This window comes from Desmodus rotundus, chromosome 4 (genome assembly GCF_022682495.2).
Source record: "Desmodus rotundus isolate HL8 chromosome 4, HLdesRot8A.1, whole genome shotgun sequence".
NCBI classification, from domain to species: Eukaryota; Metazoa; Chordata; class Mammalia; order Chiroptera; family Phyllostomidae; genus Desmodus; species Desmodus rotundus.
The window spans coordinates 35,708,356-35,732,841 of record NC_071390.1 but is presented as its reverse complement, the minus strand read 5'-3'; the positions used below and the strand labels follow the sequence as shown (position 1 = coordinate 35,732,841).

The 24,486-nt window shown below is 39.1% G+C and overlaps 1 pseudogene; it reads right to left on the bottom strand.

Annotated features, from left to right (window-relative positions):
* The window catches only part of LOC112305328 (dnaJ homolog subfamily A member 1-like), a 52,063-nt pseudogene extending 27,920 nt beyond the window's left edge, over positions 1-24,143 (bottom strand).
* Positions 24,144-24,486: the final 343 nt, after the last annotated feature.

Genomic DNA, 24,486 nt, shown 5'->3' with positions numbered 1-24,486 from the left:
CAGACATTTTAGTAATATGTATTTATATATAATCATCTGTAAAATATGCAAACACTTTAAATATTTTTAAAGTTAAACCAAAATGAATTCTTAAAACCCAAACTCTCAAATTGAGTAAAAACAAATGACTACCTTTAAATCAAATTGATAGAACACTTAACACAGAGAGAAAATAATTAATTCAAATAAATTTTGAACACAATTTTCTGACTGTTCACCATTCATATGAGATACTTTAAGGATAAAAAACTGCAAAGGAATTTTGAACTCTATTTAGAAGATTTATTCTGAATGAGTGGTATGCTCTAAAACTGTTTTGTGGGCATTTAGGGTAGAGCAAATGAGTAAATTATTGCTGGGGGTGTTGTTTTGGAACCAGGTTTTTCGCTATGGGAGAAAGGAGATATAAAAATGAAGAGGGCGAAGATAAAGAAATAACACTGTGGTATTGGATTCAAACTAGAAACATCTGTTAAGAACCAAAGACATTTTAAAAGAAATTTCTGAGCACTTTCCTCTGAAAGGAGTGAGAAACAATGAGGCACCAGGGGCAACGAGCACACCTAGCACCTGGATGTTGTGTCTTCAGTCTCGTTCCCCACTAAAAGGAACCAGAACTCCTTGGAGAAATGGCTGACACCAGGTCCAGAACAAGGATGTACAAAGTAAACCTGAAATATCACATGGTGTCAGAAAACAAGTACACGTGTGTGTTTAAGGACTAGCGAACTCGCGTTGTTATCAGCCACAGAGGTATTTTCCAAATGAAAAAGTATTTGGAACACGAATATGCAAAGGAGACAAAAACAGAACTATGACAAGGGTGGGTGGCTCAGCTCCCTGATCATTAACCTTCCATCTTATCTCCCACCCCCATTCAGTGGCACCCCTGACACCCACAGTTTGAGGACCACTGGTCTGTTGAAAAGAGCCTGGATTTCAATGTCGGAGAACCTGCATCCTAGCCCAGATGTGACCAAACACTAGCCACAGTGCTAGGTAAATATTTAGTCTCTCTGGGCCCTATTTACTTATGTGTAAAGCACGGGTAAAGTTACCAATTTCCCTCTTTCACAGTTGTTGCGAGGATCAAAGAAGAGAATAGTTGGGAAAATGCTTTGAAAGGTTAAATAGAATGGTTCTATATGAGGGTAATTTATTACACCCCATGGGGCATTTAGACACATTCTTGCACACCATTTGGCAGCTGTCATTCTTAGCAATTGCCAAATGTCAGTGTAGCAGTAGGGGTTTTTAAATACATATCGGGAGAAGATAAGATATCTATCCAGCATTCCTGTCATCACAAATGTACTAGTCATTACTGTGCCAGTCTTCTGCCAGCACAAGGACAAAGATGAAAGAATAGAGTCCCAAGCATTCACTGTCTAATAAGAGGAAATTAGCATCAATAAAATACACACAATGTACAATAGTACAAGCTCAATGCTGGGAACATATACATTGCATTTGCAACCAGAAGACAATGTAATTAGTGATTCCAGAACTCAGGGTACAGAGGTTTGGTAGAGAACACTGTATAGAAGTGAAGGTGCTAACATAGTAAATCAGCTGATGAAATTTAATGAATACTAAGCCGGAAGTAAAGATGGCAGACTGAAACCATGTACCCACTTTCACTCACCCTTGACACTCCAGGAAAGTTGCAACCTGAATCTGGCAAAGGATATACTATGAATCAATAAGTGTTCATATCAGCAATTCAAGTTTGGTTTAACATTTAAAAAATAATCAATTGATGTAATTTGCCATATTAAGAAGGTAAAGAAGAAAAATCATACGGTCATTTCAATAGATGTGGAAAAATATTTAATAAAATTCAACATTCTTTTGTGATTAAAAAGAAAAAAAGTTTGATCACATTCTTTTGTGATTAAACTAGAAATAGAAAGGATCTTCTTTATGAAAAAATAAATAAAAATAAAATGTTGGCTCTTGCCAGGTAGCTGAATTAGTTGGAGTATCATCCTGATATGCCAAGGTTGCGGGTTTGATCTCCAGTCAGGGCACAAATAAAATATAGATCAACCATCACTCAGAACCATTAGAAATCAAGTTGAATGGAAGTCTCACAACCACAGAATTAAAGAAATCACACCCATCCAGACTGGTAGGAGAGGCGGCAACATGGGCCTGGCTGGTCTCATACCCATGAGTGGTGCATAAAAATTCAGGAGGGATATCACAGAGTGAGGGCTCCCAGACACATACCAGGATCCCCAGCCCAGGGTTCCAGTGCCAGGAAGATAATCCCCATAACTTCTGGCTGCAAAAACCAGCAGGGATTAAGTCAGTGGAAGAAACTTCTAGAGTCCCAAACAGTTTTCAGTAAAGAACTCACATATGGACTTACTCAGACTCACTTCCACTGAGTTCCAGCATCAGGGTAGTAGCTTGAAAGACACCAGTGGCATATAGGGAGGAACCGAAGTGTCTGGCATCAAGGCTGGAGCTGGAGGAAGCTTTCTCCCAGACAGAAAGGCAAGCAGAGGCCACTGTCCCTTTTCTGAGCCCTGCCTACACAGAACCACAGAGCTTGCAGGTGGGTGCCATATCTGAGACTCCATCAACCTGGCTAACACAGTTTGCCCTGCCCTAGAGATCCCCTGAGATTCAGTACCACTTAACTTATGGGTCCCCCCAGACTTTTCCATATAAATGGCTGGTCTTGGATCATGCTTCACAACTTCCTAAATACTGTCAAACAAGTAACAGCCAGCCTCAGCACGGTCCCAGCAACCATACCTCTGGCTAAGTGGCCCCAGGCTGGGTACTAGCAACAGCCAGCCTAGATTCACAGCTTGGCTTTGCTTGGGAATCTCTAAGCCCAGCATAAGTAGCAACCATCTCAGATTGCTTTATACTCAGGCAGGGTGGCCTCAGGCAGAACACAGGTAGGGGCTGACCTTGGCCTGCACTGCCAGGTTAAACCCAGAGCCTGTGCACCCAGTGGACAGCTACAGACCACATCAGCAGCACCACCCTGCCCCTGCACAGAATATCCTGCACAGACAGCAGAGGTTGCTGGTCAGTAGATACAGCCAGTCCTTGCAGCTGACTGGCCTGGGTAAATCCTTCCCCTTCATTTGCCAATAGCAGCCAAGGCTCTACCACAAGAGGAGGGTATACTCAGCCCACACAAAAGCTGCATCTCGAGTATCCAACTTGGGTGACAGGGGAGGTAGTATCACTGGATCCTACAGGACACCTATTATATTAGGCCATGCTACCAAGACAGGGAGGCATAGCAGCTCTATATAATACATAGAAACAGAGGGAGGCTGCCAAATGAGCAGACAAAGAAACATGGTCCAGATGAAAGAACAAATCAAAACTTCATAAAAACAGCTAAACGACATGGAGATAAGTAATCTATCAGATGCAGAGTTCAAAACACTGGTTAGAAGGATACCCAAGGAACTTAGTGAGGAGCTCAACAGCATAAAAAAGATCCAGTGGGAAATGAAGGATACACTAGTCGAAATAAAGAACAATTTACAGGGAAACAACAGTAGAATGATGAAGCTGTGAAACAAATCAATGATCTGGAACATAAAGAAACAAAAAACAACCAATCAGAACAAGAAGAAGAAAAAGGAATCCAAAAAATTGAGGATAGTGAAAGTAGCCTCTGGGACAACTTCAAATGCCCTACATTCACGTCATAGGGATGCCAGAATGAGAAGAAAAAGAGCAAGAAGATGAAAACTTATTTGAAAGAATAATGAAATAAAACTTCCTTAATTTGATGAAGGAAAGAGACATGCAAGCCCAGGAAGCACAGAGAGTCCCAAACAAGATGGATGCAAAGAGGCCCACTCCAAAACACATCATAATTAAAATGCCAAAGGTTAAAGATAGAGAGAGAATATTAAAGGCAGCAAGAGGAAAGAAGTGAGTTCCTTACAGGGGAGTTCCCATAAGACTGTCAGCTGATTTCTCAAAAGAAACTTTGCAGGCTAGATGGGATTGGCAAGAAATATTCAAAGTCAAGAAAAGCAGGGACCTAAATCCAAGATCTCCCTGCCCATCAAAGCTATCATTTAGAATTGAAGGGCAGATAAAGAGCTTCCCAGACAATAATACAACTAAAGGAGTTCATCATCACCAACATTATTATATAAAATGTTAAAGGGACTGATTTAAGAAAAAGAAGATCAAACTTATGAACAGTAAAATGGCAATAAATACATATCTATCAACAATTGAATCTAATAATAAAACTAAGCAAATGAGAACAGAGACAGAATCATGGATACAGAGAGTGTTTTGATGGTTGCCAGATGGGAGGGGATTGTGTGAGAATAGGTGAAGAGGTGAGGGGATTAAGAAGTATAAATAGGTAGTTACAGAATAGCCATGGGGATGTAAAATACAGTATAGGAAGTGGAGTAGCCCAAGAACTTATACACGTGACCCATGGTCATGAACAATGGTGTGTGGATTACCTCAGAAAGTGGGGGTGCAGGGTAGAGGGGCGCAGAGGGGGAAAATTGGGACAACTGTAATAGCATAATCAATAAAATATAATTAAAAATTTTTAAAAAGTTAAATATCTACATACAATATTATGAAGCCATTTAATTCCTATACATTTGCCCAAGGGAAAAAGAAATATATGTCCATACAAAGTCTTGCACATGAATATAGCAGCTTACTTTTAATAGCCAACGAATGGAAACAGCTCAAATGTCCATCAACAGGTGAACATATAAACAAACTGTGGTATATCCATACAATGAGATACTGCTCAGCAATAACAAGGAACAAACTAGTGACATGACAACATGAATGAACCTTAAGCTACTTATGCTGAATGAAAGAGTACACACTTGTATGATTCCATTGATGTCAAACTCTAAAAAAACTCAAACTAATCTGTAGAGATGGAAAGAAGATGAGTGGTTACTTAGGGAGGAGGAAAATGGAGTGATTACAAAGGGCCATAAGGGTGGTCACAGATCCACTGCCTCATGTCTGAGCACCAGTAAAATGATGAGAGCATAAAAGTGGGGAAGGGACCAGAAGCAGTGATGGGAGACTCATTGCAGACAAGGGATTGATCAATTAAGTAAATCTGTTAAGGATAAGGGGGAGCAGTTTCCTAAAGGTTAGGAGAAAAGGAGTAAAATGTGGGAACAGAGAAAAATAGAATGAACCCTGTGGTGTTGAATTCAAATAGAGTTATCATTGTGAAGTCAGAGTTTTTAACACATATATAGACTTATAGAGAAATATAGATGTAAATGTGTATTGTTATATGGGAATATTATATGTACATATTATATGCGCATATGAACACTCATATATACATATAAATATATGCATATACATACATATATTCTCTAGCTATGTCCAATAAGAGAGTATGGAAACAGTGACATCTCAATGGCAATGAGCACACCTACTGTCCAGATTTTGTTCTCTAAACAACCAAATAGAACCTTGGAGTTAAATTTCTTGGAGCAATAGCTGGTTCCAGGATAGGATTAGGGAAAGTAAAAGATGATCCTACAACATTCTTTCTTCTTGTGTCAGAAATTAAGAAACTGCTCAAAGAGTGGTAATAACATGTTGAAAGAGCAAATGACCATCTTAAAGAGGTACCACTGGTCAAGTCTTAAATAATTTGAACATCACAATGAAGAACATAATAAAGCACTATACCCCATTGAATAAAATTGGAAAACATGACTCAAAATTAATATTAGTTTTAAAATAAATAAACTGGAAGTATTGTGGGATATTTAAATTGGGTACTTTAATGTCATCAAGAAATCTCCCCACAAAAATATCTATCAGCCCTGGCTGGTGTGGCTCAGTGGATTGAGCCTGTGAACTAAAGGGTCACTGATTTGATTCCCAGTTGGGGCACATGCCTGGATTGCGGGCCAGGTCCCAGTAGAGGGTGCTCGAAAAGCAGCCACACATTGAAGATCTCTCCGTCTCTTTCCCCTTCTCTTCCTCTCTCTAAAAATAAATAAAATCTTTCAAAAAAATATATATCAGTTATAAAGAAAGCTGTACCATCCTCTTGGCTTCTTGAAGCTTGCTGTGCCAACTGTACTCTCTCTATGCCTCCTTGTAGTCATGCCTCACAAAATTGAGGAAGTGAAGGACTTCCTACTGACAGCTAGTGAAAGAATGACAAGTCTATCAAGATAAAAAAAATAAGGATAATGTAAACTTTAAAGTCTGATGAAGCAGATATCTCTATAACTTGGTCATCACGGACAAAGGGAAGACAGAGAAAATAAAGCAGTTGCTGCCCCTACGTTTGCCAGTGAAGGAGGTAAAATGAATCAGACACCCTGATCTGAACTACATTAATATGTGTAAAATTTTTCCTTTTAAATTAAAAGGGGGATGAGAGTAATGTATTTTGCCGAGTATAATGCACACTTTTTTTGCCCAAGTTTTTAAGGGAAAAATAACGGTACCCAGTATACATGGGTAGTACCTGAAATACCTTGTATCTGTTCCTGTGTTTTCTAATTATTTGTTAACTAAAATTTCTTGTACCATAATATGCTCAAAAATAAATGCTAAAATTCCTCTGTAATACAAAAAGCAAGTATCTAAATATAAATAAATAGAAAATTGAATTAAAAAATTAAAATGAAAGACTTTTTCCTGAAAGTTTGGGCCCAAAATGTGGGTGTGCATTATATACTGGAGTGCATTATACATGGCGAAATATAGTAAATCTACAGCTGAGAAGCCTAGCTGACTTAATCAAGTAATCAAAATGAACAACATCAATAATGGAGCAAACAGAAATTATGTACCACCTGGTAAAATGCAATAAAAAGAACGTAACATCACTTTGATAGTTTTCTCGCCAAAGATGCATAAACTAAATCTCATTAATAGTAGCATCAAACAAGCTCAACTTGAGAACATTCTATAAAATAACTGACATATAATCTATAAAATTGTCATAGTCATGGGAGACAAGGAGATTGAGAAACTGAAACTGGAAAAGACACCAGAGTTCAGGCTGCCTGTCACTACCAAACCCAATAAGCAGAGACAGGGATTGAATTTTTATGGGCGCTTTATTCAGATGGCTGGTGATCTAACTTGGTGGGTTCATACCCTAACAGACCATCTTGTCTTTTCTTTTCAGGCCAAGGTTTTAATAGCAGGGAATAAACAAGGTGTGGTGAGGGGTTTTGAAATTCAGGGAAAAGTTAATTGGATTAGAAAAAGCAACTTCAGCATTCTTGTCCTGGGCAGTGGTCTTTAGCTGCGCCCCAGGTGGTGGTCTTTAGCTGTGTCTTGGGCAGTGGTCATCTCACCCTGGAGTACAGTGGCTCAGATATCACCTTGAGTTGCTTGCAGTGCTTCTGAGGAACAAAGGTGGAACTGCTTATGGGCTCCTGGAGTCAGGGTGGGTCACACCTTCAGTTCCTGGAACAAAAGCTTTTACATGCATTGATTACTAAGCTTATGTAGCTATTACTTAAATTAAAATTTTCCACCTCTTAAGCCCCCTATCAAAACTAAGAATTGAAGAAGACTAAAGTGACTAGACAAATAAATGCAACAAGTGATTCTGCACTGGGCCCATAAACTATAGAAGACATTATTGGATAGAGAACCCTAAAGATTCCATTAAAAAAAAAACTACTGGAATTGATTTATAAATCAGTAAAGTAGCAGGATACAAAATAAATATCCTGAAATAGGTTGCATTTTTATACAGCAATAATGAAGTATCAGAAAGAGAAACTATGTGCTGGGAACCTCCCTGCCTGGTTTTAGAAGCTGTAACCCCCATGGCTAAGGCTGAGTCAGAGACCTTGAGACCATAAGCCACTAGGGAGACAAAGCTTATCTCCCTGGCAGGGGCGCTGCCCCTGCCCACTTTACTTTACCTTGCTTGGCCCTGAGCCTGACCAGTTAGCCAATGACAGGTAAGATTCCTCAAGGGAGGGGCGACCTAAGACAGGCTTGGTCACGAAGTGATCCACAGGGAAGGACTTGGGGGACTATAGAAAAAAGGGGTGATGGACCCTCACCCCTTGGCTTTGACATAGCCTGAGTCCTCATTCTGTCTGCAGGAAGTCTCCTAATCTCTTGGCTACCTTACTCCCCCTGCCTGATTTAAGCCTGAAATAATGCTGGAGGGGGGTGCGGCCCTGTGCTGGAAAGGGCAGGTTCCCCAGGGATCAGGCCTAAGAAAGAATGCATAAAATCCTGTGAAACCCACTTTGCTAATACCCTCAATTTAAATGATAAGGGTCCAAGCATGCAATGAGTTTGTTTCCCCAAAGTTTTATGGCCCTTTAGCTGTCTGACCCTGACTCAGAATAAGCCTTCATAGTTCTTTGAATGTTTTCTATTGTTTGATCATTACTGCCTGACAATGATGAGCTTTACATGTGTGTGTGTGTGTGTGTATACACCCTGTATTCCTATGCAAATAAACCCAATAAAGGCCCATTGAGGAACAGTCTCCTGGCCCTTCTCCTTTGATAGTTCAGCCACCTTTCCTCCCCAAACAGATCATGTCTTGGTAGACTTATTCTCATCCATGGCAGACAGATGGGGGGCTCTGTGGGCAAAGCTCCCCAAACTATGAAAAGAATCAATTTACTTGCATCAAAAAGAGAAAAAGAAAAAACCTAAAAATAAATTTAACCAAGGTGATAAAAGATCTGTACTGAAAAAATTGTAAGACACTGAAGAAAGAAATTGAAGAAGATACAAATAAATAGAAGCATATACCATGCTCATGGATAGGAAGAATTAACATTATTAAAATGTTCATACTACTCAAAGCAATCTATAGATTCAATGAAATTTCTATCAAAATACCAATGGTGTATTTCACAGAACTAGAACAAATAATCCAAAAATGTGTTTGGAACCACAAAAGATCCCAAATAGCCACAGCTATCTTGAGAAAGAAGAACAAAGTTGTAGGGATAACACTATTTGATATCAAACTATAGCTACAAGGCTGTAGTAGTCAAAACAGCATGATACTGGCATAAAAGCAGACGTGTATATCAATGGAACAGAATATTGAGCCCTGAAATAAACCCACACCTATATGGTCAATTAATATTTGACAAAGGAGGCAAAAACATACAATGGAGTAAAGATAGTCTATTCAATAAATGGTGTTAGGAATATTAGAGACACACATACAAAAAAATAAAATTAGACCACCTTCTTACACCATATACAAGAGTAAACTCAAAAATGGATTAAAAACTTAAATGTTAGCCTCTAAGCCATAAAAATCCTAGATGAAAACACAGACAGTAAAAATATCAGACATTACTCTTGTAAAAAATTTTCTGATATGTCTCTTAGTGCAAATGAAACAAAATTAAAAATGAACAAGTGGGACTACATCAAACTAAAAAATTTTTGCACAGCAAAGGAAACCATCAACAAAATGAAAAGACAACCCACTGAATGGGAAAACTTATTCACCAATGATACATCTGATGAGGAGTTAATATCCAAAATTTATAAATAACTCATACAACTAAACACCACCCCCCCAAAACAATCCAATTTTAAAATGTGCAAAGGGCCTAGACACTTTTCCAAAGAGGACATACAGATGGACAATAGACATATGAAAAAAGGTATTCAACATCAGTAATCATCAGAGAAATGCAACTTAAAAACCACAATGAGATATCACCTCATACCTGTCAGAATGACTATTATCAGTGAATCAAAAACCAAGTGTTGGGGAGATGTGGAGAAAAGGAAACCCCAGTACACTGCTGGTTGGAATGCAATTTGGTGCAGCCACTACGGAAAACAGTAAGATGAGTCCTTAAAAAATTAAAAATGGAACTGTTTTTTGACCCAGCAATTTCACTTCTGGGTATATAGCCAAAGAAACCCAAAATACTAAGTTGAATCAATATGTACACCCCTATGATCATTGCAGCATTACTTACAAAAATCAAGATATGGAAGCAACCGACTTCTTTAAAAAAAAAAAAAAAAGCAGTGGTACACATATACAATGGAATATTACTTGGCCATTAAAAAGAATAAATTCTTACCATTTGTAACCACATGGATGGACCTAGGAGGTATTAGGTTAAGTGAAATAAGTCAGTCAGAGAAAGACAAATATCACATAATTTCACTTATATGAGGGATCTAAAGAACAATATAAACAAACAAAACAGACTCATAGATACAGAAACAGACTGATGGTTTTCAGAGGGGAAAGGGGTTAGGGGACTGAGGGAAAAATGCAAAGGTATTGAGAAGTACAGATTGGTAGTCACAAAGTAGGCATGAAGATGTAAAGCACAGCATAGGAAATATAGGCAAAAATATTGTAATGACTATGTATGGTGCCAGGTGGGAACTGGGAATATCAGAGGGAACACTTTCAAAAATAGTGATTGTCTCATCACTATGATGTACACTTGAAACTAATACAAAATAATATTGAGAAAATAAAACATTACTGGGACAATTTGAAAAATTTGAATGGAACCTGAGAATTAGATAATATCATACAAAGCTAATTTCCTGCTTTTGATGGTCATATTGAGGTTATGCAAGTGAATGTTTTTGTTTAGAAGAAATACATACTAAAGAATTCCAGAGTGATGAGTAATTCATCACTCTGTTAACAATTTACCCTTAGATCCTTCAGGAAAAAAGTTTCCAACTTTTCTATAAATTGGAGTTTATTTCAAATTTTTTTAATGGAAAAAGAAAGTCAGCCACAACAAAGTATGTAGTGTTTGATTTCATTTACATAAAGCTCAAAAGCAGACAAAAAATATATTGTTTAGGGATGAGTAATTAGATGGCAAGCTTTACATATAATCCAAGCAAATGAATGCATAAAAGTTAGGTTAGTGGTTACCAACAACAGCACATGTGAGGACTGGGACTGGGAAGGGAAACACGAGGGTTCTCTTGGGTGCTGGTGTTCTTTATTGTTTGACCTGGGCGATAGTGCAACAGATATTCATTTCACAATCATTCATTAAATTATACATCTGCTTTATACAGGTTCCTATAAATTTGTTGTATTTCACATTGTAAACGTTTTGAAAATGAAATTAAAGACACAAAAAAGAATACTTTCACTTAAACCATTGGGAAGAAATGCATTTTAAATTTTAGATGCTTTTTTCAGATTTTAGAAACACAATATGGTGCATGTATATATATATATATATATACACAATATCTATATATATACTATATATATAGTATATATATAGATATTGTGTATATATATACAATTGTATGTGTGTATATATATTGTATATATATATACAATTGTATAGATATTGTATATATATACTATATATTGTGTGTATATATACTATATATATATATATATATATATATATATATTATTTTACTCCCTAAGTAAGTTTGAAACTACTCCCTGGAATCAAACCAAAATTTTCTGCAGCAAAGCATCTAAATAATTGCACCAGGTAGTATAAATAAAAACTGCAGGGAGAACCAAGATGGCGGCGTAGGTAGACACACTGCGCCTCCTCGCACAACCAGAACTGACAGAGAATCGAACAGCAAGGGGGACCAACACCAAGAAAATAGAAAATAACCATTCATCCAGACTGGTAGGAGGGGCGGAGACGGGCACCGGGGTGGAGAGGACTCGCGTGGCTGTGGCGGGACTGAGACTGGCGGAGTGTGGGACAAATGGCGCAGGCAGTCTGAGCACTAGCAGACCCTGCGGCCCGACATTTGCACAGATAAACCCAGAGGGCCGGACTCAGAGTGGCGGAGAACGGGGCAGGCAGAGCAGCGGGTAGCACCCCGCGGCACCACGTTCACCCACAGATAAACCGGACAAACGGCAGGGAGTGAAGCAGACCGCGTAACCCAATAAAGCTTCAAACCTCTGATTGAAAACGCCCGTGGGGGTTGGGGCGGCAGCAGGAGAGACTCACAGCCTCACAGGAGAGGTCGTTGGAGAGACCCACAGGGGCCTAGAGTGTGCACAGGCCCACTTACTCGGGAACCAGCACCAGAGTGGCCCAGTCTGATTGTGGGTAGAGGAGTGAAAGATTGAAAGCCGAAGGAGAGTGAGGCGGGCGCCATTGCTCCCACTCGGCCCCTCCCCGACGTACAGCGTCACAGCTCTGCGACCAGCATTACCCCGCCCTGGTGAACTCCTAAGGCTCCGCCCCTTAAAGTAACAGACGCGCCAAGACAAAAAAAAAAAAAAAAAAATGGCCCAAATGACAGAACACTTCAAAGCTCCAGAAAAAATACAACTGAGCGAGGAAGAGATAGCCAACCTATCGGATGCACAGTTCAAAGCACTGGTTATCAATATGCTCACAGACCTGGTTGAATCTATTCGAAAAACAGATGAAAAAATGAAGCCTATGCTAAGAGAAACAAAGGAAGATGTACAGGGAACCAATAGTGATGAGAAGGAAACTGGGACTCAAATCAGTGGTGTGGACCAGAAGGAAGAAACAAACATCCAACCAGAAAAGAATGAAGAAACAAGAACTTGGAAAAATGAGGAGAGGCTTAGGAACCTCCCGGACGCCTTGAAACGTTCCAACATCCGAATTATAGGGGTGCCAGAAGGAGAAGAGGAAGAACAAAAAATTGAAAACTTATTTGAGCAAATAATGAAGGAGAACTTCCCTAATCTGGCAAAGGAAATAGATTTCCGGGAAGTCCAGGAAGCTCAGAGAGTCCCAAAGAAGCTGGACCCAAGGAGGAACACGCCAAGGCACATCATAATTACATTACCCAAGATTAAACGCAAGGACCTACATCCAAGATTACTGTATCCAGCAAAGCTATCACTTAGAATGGAAGGGAAGATAAAGTGCTTCTCAGATAAGGTCAAATTAAAGAAGTTCATCATCACCAAGCCCTTATTATATGAAATGTTAAAGGGAGTTACCTAAGAAAAAGAAGATCAAAAATATGAACAGTAAAAATGACAGCAAACTCACAGTTATTAACGGCCACACATAAAACAAAAACGAGAGCAAACTAGGCAAACAACTAGAACATGAGGGTTGTCATTAAGGGAGTGGGAGGGGGAGAGAGGGGAAAAGGTACAGAGAATAAGTAGCATAGATGATAGATGGAAAATAGACAGGGGGAGGGTAAAAATAGTGTAGGAAATGTAGAAGCCAAAGAACTTATAAGTATGACCTATGGACATGAACTATAGGGGGGGAATGTGGGAGGGAGGGGGGTGGGCAGGATGGAGTGGAGTGGAGGGGGAAATGGGACAACTGTAATAGCATAATCAATAAATATATATAAAAAAAAAAACCCTGCAAGTAGCCACAGATACATTCAGGTCATGTGAACCTGGTCACAGATACATTCAGGTCAAATAAGTTTGCTACCAATGTAAAATTTTGTTTTATTTTGTTTTTGTTTTCAGAACTTTCTGAAATTTGGAATTGCAGATAAGAAATTGTGAATGTAACAACAACAAACAAAGCCCAGAGTGAGTAGAAGGAAAGAAATAAGATCAGAGCAGAATTAAATGACATAGACACTAAAAGAACAATTCAAAGGATCAATAAATCCAGGAGCTGGTTCTTTGAAAAGATAAACCAAATCAAGAAGCCTTTGAACAGACTCATCAAGAAAAAAAGGGAGGACCCAAGTACATAAAATCAGAAATGAGTCAAAATTAAAACTGATACCACAGAAATAAAAAGGATTGTAAGAAAGTACTACGAACAACCATATGCCAAGAAATTTGAAAACCTGGGTGAAATGGACAAATTTCTAGAAACATATAATCTTCCAAAACTGAATCAAGAAGAACCAGAAAGTCTGAACAGACTAATAATAGCTGGCAAAATTGAAATAGTAATCAAAAAACTCCCAGCACACAAAAGCCCTGGACCAGAGCGTTTCACAGGAGAATTTTACAAAACATTTAAGGAGGAGCTAACCCCTATTCTTCTCAAACTATTCCAAAAAGTCCAAGAAGAGGGAACACTGCCAAATTATTTTTATGAGGCTAGCATTATCCTAATCCCAAAACCAGATAAAGACACAACAAAGAAACAAAACTACAGGCTAATATCGCTGATGAACATAGATGCTAAAATCCTCAACAAAATATTGGCAAAACAGATCAAGCAATGCATTAAAAAATCATAGACCATGATCAAGTGGGATTCATCCCAGAGATGCAAGGATGGTACAATATTTGCAAATCAATGAACATAATACACCACATAAACAAAAGGAAAGACAAAAATCACATGATCATATCAATAGATGGTGCAAAAGCATTTGATAAAATACAACACCCATTTATGATAAAAAAACATTCAGAAAAGTGGGAGCATTCCTCAACATGATAAAGGCTATATATGAGAAACCTCCAACCAACATCAAGCTCAATAGGCAAAAACCAAAAGCTTTCCCACTAATACCAGGAACAAGACAAGGTTATTGTCCACTTTCGACCACTTCTATTTAACATAGTATTGGAAGTTCTAGTCACAGAAATGAGACAAGAAAAAGAAATAAAAGGCATCCAAACTGGAAAGGAGGAAGTAAAACTGTCATTGTTTGCAGATGACACAATAGTGCACATAGAAAACCCTATATCACTGGCTGGTGTGGCTCAGTGAATTGGGCACCAGCCTGTGAACTGAAAGGTCACTGGTTTGATTCCCAGTCAGGGCACATGCCTGCGTGGTGGGCCAGGTCCCTGGTTGAGGGTGTGCAAGAGGCAACTGATTGATAAATTATCTCTCACATTGATGTTTCTCTCCTTCTCTTTCTCCTTCCCTTCTTCTCTCTCTAGAAATAAATAAATAAAATCTTTTTAAAAAAGAAAACCTTATAGACTCCACCAGAAAACTAGTCCATATAATAAGTAAATTTGGCAAAACAGTGGGATACAAAGTCAATATCAGAAATCAAAGCCATTTTTGTACACCAACAATGAAATACCAGAAACAGAAATTAGGGGGAAAAAACATTTACTATAGCAACAAGAAAAATAAAGTACCTAGGAATAAACCTAACTGAGGAGGTTAAGACCTATAATCAGAAAACTACACAACACTGAAGAAAGAAATTAAGGAAGACACAAATAAATGGAACCACATACCATATTTATGGACTAGAAGAATTAACATCATCAAAATGTCCATACAACCCAAAGCAGTTTATAGATTCAACTCAATCCCTATTAAAATACCAATAACATGTTTCACAGTTATAGAACAAATATTTCAAAAATTTTTATGGAAACATAAACGACCCCAAATAGTTGCAGAAATTTTGAGAAAGAAGAACAAAGTAGGGGGAATCACAATACATGATATTAAACTGTATTACAAGGCCACTGTAATCAAAACAGTCTGGTACTGGCATAAGAACAGCCACACAGATCAATGGAACAGAAGAGAGAGCCCAGAAATAAACCCATGTCTCTATGGTCAATTAATCTTCAAAAAAGGGGGCAGAAGCATAAAATGGAGTAAAAATAGCCTTTTCAACAAATGGTGTTGGGAGACCTGGACAGGTATGTGTGAAAAACGAAACTCAACCACCAACTTACACCATACACAAGTATAAACTCAAGATGGATATAAAACTTAAATAAAAGTTGTGACACCATAAAAGTCCTAGAAGGGAACATAGGCAGGAAAATTTCAGATATCTCACACAGCAATATTTTCACTGATATGTCCCCTAGAGCAAGGGATAAAAAGGAAAGAATAAACAAATGGGAGTATCTCAAATTAAAAAGCTTCTGCATGGCAAAGAAAACATAAGCAAAATGAAAAGGGAACAAATCATATGGGAAAATATGTTTGCCAATTTTACCTTGGACAAGGGTTTGATCTCCAAAATATATAAAGAACACAACTCCACTCCAGGAAGACAAACAACCCAATTAAAAAATGGACAAAGGACCTGAACAGACACTTCTCCAAGGAGGACATACAGAGGGCCCAGAGACATATGAAAAGATGGTGTACATCACTAGCCATCAGAAAGATGCAAATTAAAACCACAATGACATATCACTTCACACCAGTCAGAAAGGCCATCATAACCAAATCAGCAAATAAGTGCTGGCAAGGTTGGGAAGAAAAGAGAACTCTAGTACACTGTTTGTGGGAATGCAGACTGGTGCAGCCATTGTGGAAAACAGTATGGAATTTCCTCAGAAAATTAAAAATGGAACTACCTTTTGACCTGGCAATTCCACTGCTGGGATTATAACCTAAGAATCCTGGAAAACCAATTCAAAAGAACCTATGCACCCCAATGTTCATAGCAGCATTATTTACAATAGCCAAGCACTGGAGACAGCCTAAGTGCCCATTAGTAAATGAGTGGATCAAAAAACTGGTACATTTACACAATGGAATACTGGACAGCAGAAAGAAAGGAGGAACTCCTACCCTTTGTGACAGCATGGATGGAACTGGAGAGCATTACACTAAGTGAAATAAGCCAGGCAGTGAAAGACAAATACCATATGATCTCAACTATAAGCAGAACCTAATCAACAAAACAAACAAGCAAGCAAAATAGAACCAGAGACATGGAAATAAAGAACAAACTGACAGGGACCAGAGAGGAAGGGGGAGGGTAATAACAAGAGAAAGAAGGGGAAGGGTCAAGTCAAGGAACATGTATAAAGGACCCATGCAGGGACTTCCAGCCAAGATGGAGGCATAGGTAGATACACTTTGCCTCCTCACACAACCACAAAAAGGGCAATAACAAATTTAAAAACAAAAACTAATCAGAACTGCCAGAAAATCAAACTGTATGGAAGTCTGACACCCAAGGAGTTAAAGAAGAAACATTCATCCAGACCAGTAGGAGGAGTGGAGATGGGCAGCCAGGGAGGAGAGGATGCATGGCAAGGAAGTGACTGGAGGATTTGGGTGGGTGAGGCAGTGGCTGTCAGACTGGACAAGGAGGCAGCTGGAGGAGTGGGTGGTCCCATATTTGCGTGTGGATAAACCGGGAGGAACAACTGGGGAGCAAGACAGATTGTGCAACCCAGGGTTCCAGTGTGGGGAAACAAAGCCTCAAAACCTCTGACTGAAAAAAACCTGTGGTGGTTAAGGGAACAGGAGAAACTTCCAGCCTCACAGGAGAGTTTGTTGGAGAGACCCACAGGGCCCTAGAATGTACACAAACCCCCTCACCTGGGAATCAGCACCAGAAGGACCTAATTTGCTTGTTGGTAGCAGAGGAAGTGACTGAAAGCCAGCAGAGAGCGGAGCAAGCGCCATTCTTCTCTTGAGCATCTCCCCCACATACAGCACCACAATGCACCAACCTGGGTTGCCCCACCCTGGGGAACACCTAAGGCTCCACCCCTTACTATGTAACAGGCACGCTGAGAGAAAAAAATATGGTCTAAGTGAAAGAACAGATCAAAGCTCCAGAAAAAATACAACTAAGTGATGAAGAGATAGTCAACCTATGAGATGAACAGTTCAAAACACTGGTAATCAGGATGTTCACAGAAATGGTTGAGTATGGTCACAAAATAGAGGAAAAAATGAAGGCTATGCAAAGTGAAATAAAGGAAAATGTACAGGGAACCAACAGTGAAAGGAAGGAAAATGGGACTCAAATCAATGGTTTGGAGCAGAAGGAGTAAATAAACATTGAACCAGAACAGAATGAAGAAACAATTCAAAAAAATGAGGAGAAGCTGAGGAACCTCCAGGAAAACTTTAAACATTCCAACATCCAAATCACAGGGGTGCCAGAAGGAGAAGAGGAAGAGCAAGAAATGGAAAACTTATTTGAAAACATAATGAAGGAGAAGTTCCCCAATCTGGTGAAGGAAATAAACTTCCAGGAAGTCCAGGAAGCTCAGAGAGTCCCAAAGTAGTTGGACCCAAAGAAGTACACAGCAAGCCACATCATAATTATATTACCCAAAATTAAAAATAAGGAGAAAATCTTAAAGCAGTGAGAGAAAAGGAGATAGTTACCTACAAAGGAGTTCCCATAAGACTATCAGCTGATTCCTCAAAAGAAACATTGCAGGTAAGAAGGGTCTAGAAAGAAGTATTCAAAGTCATGAAAGGCAAGGACCTGCATCCAAGATTACTCTATCCAGCAAAGCTATCATTTATAATAGAAGGGCAGATAGAGTACTTCCCAGACAAGACCAAGTTAAAGGAGTTCATCATCACCAAGCCCTTATTATATAAAATGTTAAAGGCACTTATCTAAGAAAAAGATCAGAAATACAAACAGTAAAATGACAACAAACTCACAACTATCAAAAACTGAACACACAAAAAAACCCCCTAAACAAACAACTAGAACAGGAACAGAATCACAGAAATAGAGATCACATGGAGGGTTATCAGTGGGGGAGGGGTGGGAGAAGAATGGGGGAAAAGGTACAGAGAATAAGAAGCATAAATGGTAGGTACAAAATAGACATGGGGAGGTTAAGAACAGTATGGGAAATAGAGAAGCCATAGAATTTATATGTTTGACCCATGGACATGAACTAAGGTAGGGGAATGATGGTGGAAGGGGGGCTATGGGGTCGAGGGGAATAAAGGGGAGAAAAAAATGGGACAACTATAATAACATAATCAATATAATATATTAAAAAAATAAATAAAGGACCCATGGACAAAGACAATTGGGGGGACAGGAGGAGGATTGAAAGTGGAAGGTAGGGATGGGTTGGACAGAGGAGAATAATGGGGGGAAATGGGGACAACTATAATTGAACAACAATAAAGATAAATAAGTTTTATTATTTCTTAAGAAAAGAAATTGTGAATGTGTATTAACTTCAAAAAATATGCCGAAAAGGAAAAGTAACCATCATATTTCATACAGTTCAGTTGTGAAAATCATTTATATAGTAACAATGATATAAACTGATTATTATTTAACTCTAAACAATGGTATAACCATACTGGGAAGATTGTATAAGGAATCCAATGTAATAACTTTCACTTCCTGGAGTTTGGAACTTTGTATGTATGTAAAGAGAGTTAAGTCCTTATCTTCCCTATACAGATATTGCCTAAAATTGAAAAATCAAGAGGTAGCAATATATGCACATAGTTTAGCAAAATGAAGGTAAATACCTAGGTTTTAGGAAATGGGGAGAGTGTTAGGAGAGAGGAATAGGCCTGTTACTGTTCATAAACAAACCTCAGGGATTTATTTGACTTTACATTGTATAAAAGAAATAATATACATAGTAAGATACAGAAACTATCTTCTTTTTTTGAGCTTTTGTATTTTGAGTTCATTCTTCACGTAACTTTTAAAACATGACTGTAGTTGAATAGTAAAACAAAAACAATAGCAAGAAAGTGAGCGTATTATGATTATAGTCCTTAACTCATTCAGTGCATTCAGTACTGTATGTACAATGCCAGCAGTGAGTGTCATTCACTGGCCCCATTAAGATGTTGAGAGGTCTGACACTGACACTGCCCACCACCCCTAGGATGACGTTCGTCAGCCTCATGTTTCTCCATTGTAAATGCACCATCTTTCTCAACTTAGATCAAAGTCTACCAGCTCTACCTATCCATTTCATCAGTCTCTTCCACTTCCTTTCAGCTAGGAGTTTTTTCCAGCAAGAGAGTTTATCAGTAGAGAGAAAGCCATTCTCAGGAAAGTTTGCCATAAATTCAATGATTAGGAAACCCTTTTCATATGGTCTACAATAAATTGGATGCCTTCATTTAACACACCTGATATCTCTATGCTTCACAATCTGACCTGGATGAGGGGTGCTGACTATGGTTCAGTTGTCAAGGGTAGCTATTGGCTTCTGGAAGCCACACATTGCTTCAACCAGCTGTATGTCCATACACATGAAAAGGTCTTTTCCTCACCGAATGAAAACAGTATGATCTTCTGCTCTAAAACAATGATAGTATCTCCTGGCTCTAGTCCTGGTTCTTGGACTTCTTCACCATGGAATGTTCTCTTCTGGCCATCTTTCATGCCTTTGTCAACTTGAACTTCTAGAACTGTCTTCTCTTGAACTATCTTCCTTCCATTGCAGCTTTTACATCTATCTTTAGGACTGGTCCATTCCCCATGGCCCTGGCACTCCACGCACACAGAGTGAATTTGCTGAACTCTACTGCTCCTTTCTTACCACCTCGGCCTTCACATTTGTCACAAATCACATTATTCCGCAGAGCTAGTTTTCTTGTCGCGCCATTACATAAATCTTCTAAAGTTACTGAGAGCTGATGCACATTTTTACTTCTTCTTTCCCTCCGTAGCCTTCCTCCTCCTCCAAAAAACATATCAAAAATGTCCATGGGGAGCCCAAACCACCATCTGCTCCACCTTCTTTAATTGTCTGTTCTCCTCCTTTATCGTATAATCCCCTTTTCTTTGCAGCACAGAGCCCTTCCTAAACTTGAGAAATCTGTTTAAAGTTCTCTTCCTCATTTGGATTCTTATCAGGGTGGTACCTCAAGGCCAGCTTCCTGTAAGCCTTTTCCAATTCTTCTTGGGTGGCATTGGGTTTGACCCCCAAAATACAAGGTTTCTTACATCATTTTTGACAACCAGTGAGCAGTAGGAGGCAGGTGTGGAGAAGCGAGAAAGAGCATTATTACTGCACCCAGCTCTAAAAGCCACTGCTCCTCTGCTTCCCACAGAGTGTTCTGGAAAGTTCCTTAGAAACTATTTTCAAAGTTTATAACTTGGACATTCTAGCTGGGGTGTCAACCATGTATCCATAAATAAAATGACGCATAATGCCAGATGTATGACAATGGTCCATGGAGGTGTAGCCAATAGGAGTTCAGAAGAAGAATGCAGTGCCTCTAAAGGAGCAGGCACAAAAGTGTTCCTGGAGGGAGTGGGCTTGAGTTGAGCCCTAAAGATGGGTAAAACAATAGTTTTGCTCATGCTGCACCAAGCCCTTGCTTATAAAAGGCCTTCTGTTCTGATCTGGGATTTGGATATCTGAAATGAAGCTTTGGGTAAGCGCGATTGTCAATGGCGTCTTTTCTTGGCAAACAAATGCCATTAAATACCAGCCAAAGAGAAGTCAAAGAACCACAACAAGAGTATATCCTTCTAACTTAATAATGCCAGAAACAGGTCATTTCCACTTCATTCTCCTAGAGTAGTGGTTCTCAGCTGGGGGCTATTTTGCTGCCCAGAGTATATTTGGCAATACCTGAAGATGTTTTGGACTGGAGAAGGGCTACTGGCATCAACTGGGCAGAGACCAGGGATGCTGCTATACAGCCTGCAATGCACAGGACAACCCCGCACAACAGAGAGTTGTCCCATGCAAAATGTCAGCAGTGCTGAGGGTGAGAAACCCTAAGCTAGATCATCCAATCCTGTTCCCTGTACATGGTGACCAAATGGAACAGGGGGGAACTGGAAGCCATACGTACATTATATCTTGAAAGATTACAGGAACATCTCCCAGGTACACTTGTCTCCACAGGTGGGTTGCTGGCGTTCTAAAGTTTAACAGTCAAAGCATTCCTTGGGGTTAAAACATTGCATCTCCAGAAGTTCTCGATTACAAGGAAGGGGTGACCCATTGAAGCAGTGACATCAAATAAGTTTCATCTCGATGCCAAATCTGATCAGTTGCAAGTGGTTGCCAAGAATACTGTGTTAAAAAGGATTCTGAAGGCTCATCTGGATCCAGTATAGAAAAAAATCATGGTTGACTCATGGTGTGTCAACAGATATAGGAGAATAAGTAGGGACATGTCCAACATTTTTGCCTTTTTTAAAAACTGAGGTATAACTGACATATAACATTATATTAATTTCAGGTGTATAACATAATGATTTGATATTTGTATATATTATGAACTGATCACCATGATAAGTCTAGTTAACATTTGTCACCATACATAGTTACAAACATTTTTTCTTAAGAGGAGGATTTTTAAGATCTACTCTCTCAGCAACTTTCAAATATGCAATACAGTATTATTGACTATAGTCTATTAACTATATTTGCCTTCCACAACTGTTGGGTTCAATTATCAGGTTTACTTTTCAGCTTAGTAGGGAGTCGCTTAAGAACATATTGTAAGTTTTAATAGTAGGATCAAAGGTGAGTGTGGTAGACAGACTAATGAGCCATGACGATGTCCATGTCCTGATCTCCAGGGCCTGTCAATATGTTATGGGACATGGCAAGGGGGAGTTCAGGTTGTCAATCAGCTGACTGCAAAATAGGGAAATTACCCTGAATTATTCAGGCAGGCTCAATGTAAGCACAAGGGTAATAAGTGAAAGTAGAAGTGAGAAAGTCAGAGTAAAATGTGATGACAAAAGCAAAATCAGAGATACACAATCTAAGGCTCAAAGCACTACTGCTGGCTTAGAAAATGGAGAGGAACCACAAGCCCTGAGGGAAGCCTCTAGACTGGCAGGTATCCCCAGTGGTGAACTCAGGGCCTCTAGAGGGCAGTTGGAAAGTTTGGAGTAATAGAAGACAGGAGTAATAGACCCATAAAGGAAAAACAAAGTGGTCCTGAGAGAAGAGTCCACGACAAACTTGACCCATTTCATTGTGTTCCTAAACACAAACCCCACACTTGGGTCTCCAGACAAAGATAGGACAGAGCAGTTTTCCTTCTGGAATTTGGCAGAAACATAGGTAGAGACTTGCTGAATAAATAGCCCAAGGGAATCAGTCACTTCATTCACCCAGCAGGTAACCTCATTTTCCTACCACCAGCCTGGCCAGCATCTTACCTGAATTAACATGAGGGACAGCCTTCCTAACTAGAGCATGGGCTGCAAATCTGGGACATTTTTGAGGTTTGACTCCAAGCTCTTCCTGCAATACTTGAATAATCGCCATCCCCACTCAAACCAATGCAATTTGATTTGTGTAAAAACTCTTAGCCAGAGTCTTTGTTACTCTCAGTTATATGATTGATTACCTTAAACTGTACTAGGAATAGGCTAAGGCATCAAAAACAGAAAAATCTGCTTACACAGTCTTTGGATCTGAAAACCAAATGGAAACATTAATATCTTAAAGCTGAAAGCAGTTACTGGATAAACTCTTAAGGAACCTTAAACAACCTATTGAACCAAAACAACATCCTGTCCCACAAGCGCTTTCAATTCATGTTGTGAAATAAAACAGACATCATGTTTCTACCCTTCAGAACATAAAACATAGTATTGAGCTTCCAGTGCTATGAAACAGATATACAACTTCAGAAAATAAAGTGAGTATGTCTCCTTCTGTTGAAAAATAATTATAGTTTCATGTTTATTTTTTTCAGGTTGAACCTATTACCAGATAATTATTTCAAAATGAATCTCTTTCCCAATCTCCTGGAAAAGAATGCTCGGTATGTTTTGACTGTCCAGTGTGCCATCATGCATTTTATGAGCTCTTTGCTTAATCTGATGTTAATGTATTCTTTTCAGGCAAAAGAGAAAGACCATGCTAAGTGGCACCTGAGTTGTTCAACAGATCTTCACTTGGTTTAATATGTCAAAGAAAGGAAGACAAGCCTGTAATCTTTTCTTAAAAATCATATTCTCCCCTATAGTCTTCCTTGACTGACCAGCTTCAATAGCAGCAGGCTGTTCTCCATCATAACCCTTAATGCACACATTTAATATCCGAACGAGCTATAACCTATTCGATGACTGTTGAATAGAGGGTAAAGACCATGTTGTTTGTTTTCCAGGCCCCATTCCTAGTGCCTAATACTGTGCTTGGTACATAGTGAATCTATTTAAATATATTTTCAGTTAAGAAATGAATAAGCAAGAAACTGCTTCCTTCCCTAAGGATTGAGCAGTTTAATCCAAGACATCTATGTGCTTTAAATAACTCTTCCTAGACAATACAAAGACATGGAAATTCCCTAAATATACTACTTGTTGAGGACACATTCCTTTGTTTATTCTACCACACTACGAAAACACACTTAGCTTGCACTTCCTTCAGCATGTTCACATTATTGAACATGTATCTAGTACTTTATTTTTTTAACATTTGTCGAGCTTATATCTTATTGAATCATACTATTAATGTTTTTACCTTGTATGCTCTTAGACTCCCTCTCTGGTTTCTGGAGGCTGCAGATCAAGCACCTTACCTGTTCTAGCTTCAGGTTAGCATTAAATGCTGGCATAAGGACATATCAGCCTCTGGATTGATTTTAACACAGAACATGGAAATGGGCTTCTTGTGAAGAAACTCTCAGACATTAGACATGAGACAGGAAAGAAATGGCCAAACTTGACTTTGAAATTATATCTCAAAAAGTAAGTAAACTTCTAAGGAGATGGTTTATTGGTTTACAACCCTGAGATCAAGAAACAGGGCTTCTGGGGAAAACTGTCAGCATGTGTGACATCATCAGAGGAGGGAATGAGGTAGGTTTAGGGAGGATTATATACCTGCTGAAAGCTGCTGCTCATCTTGTACCACATTTCAACTCTTTCCCTCATCCCTTCCTCCAGTCTTCAGAAATG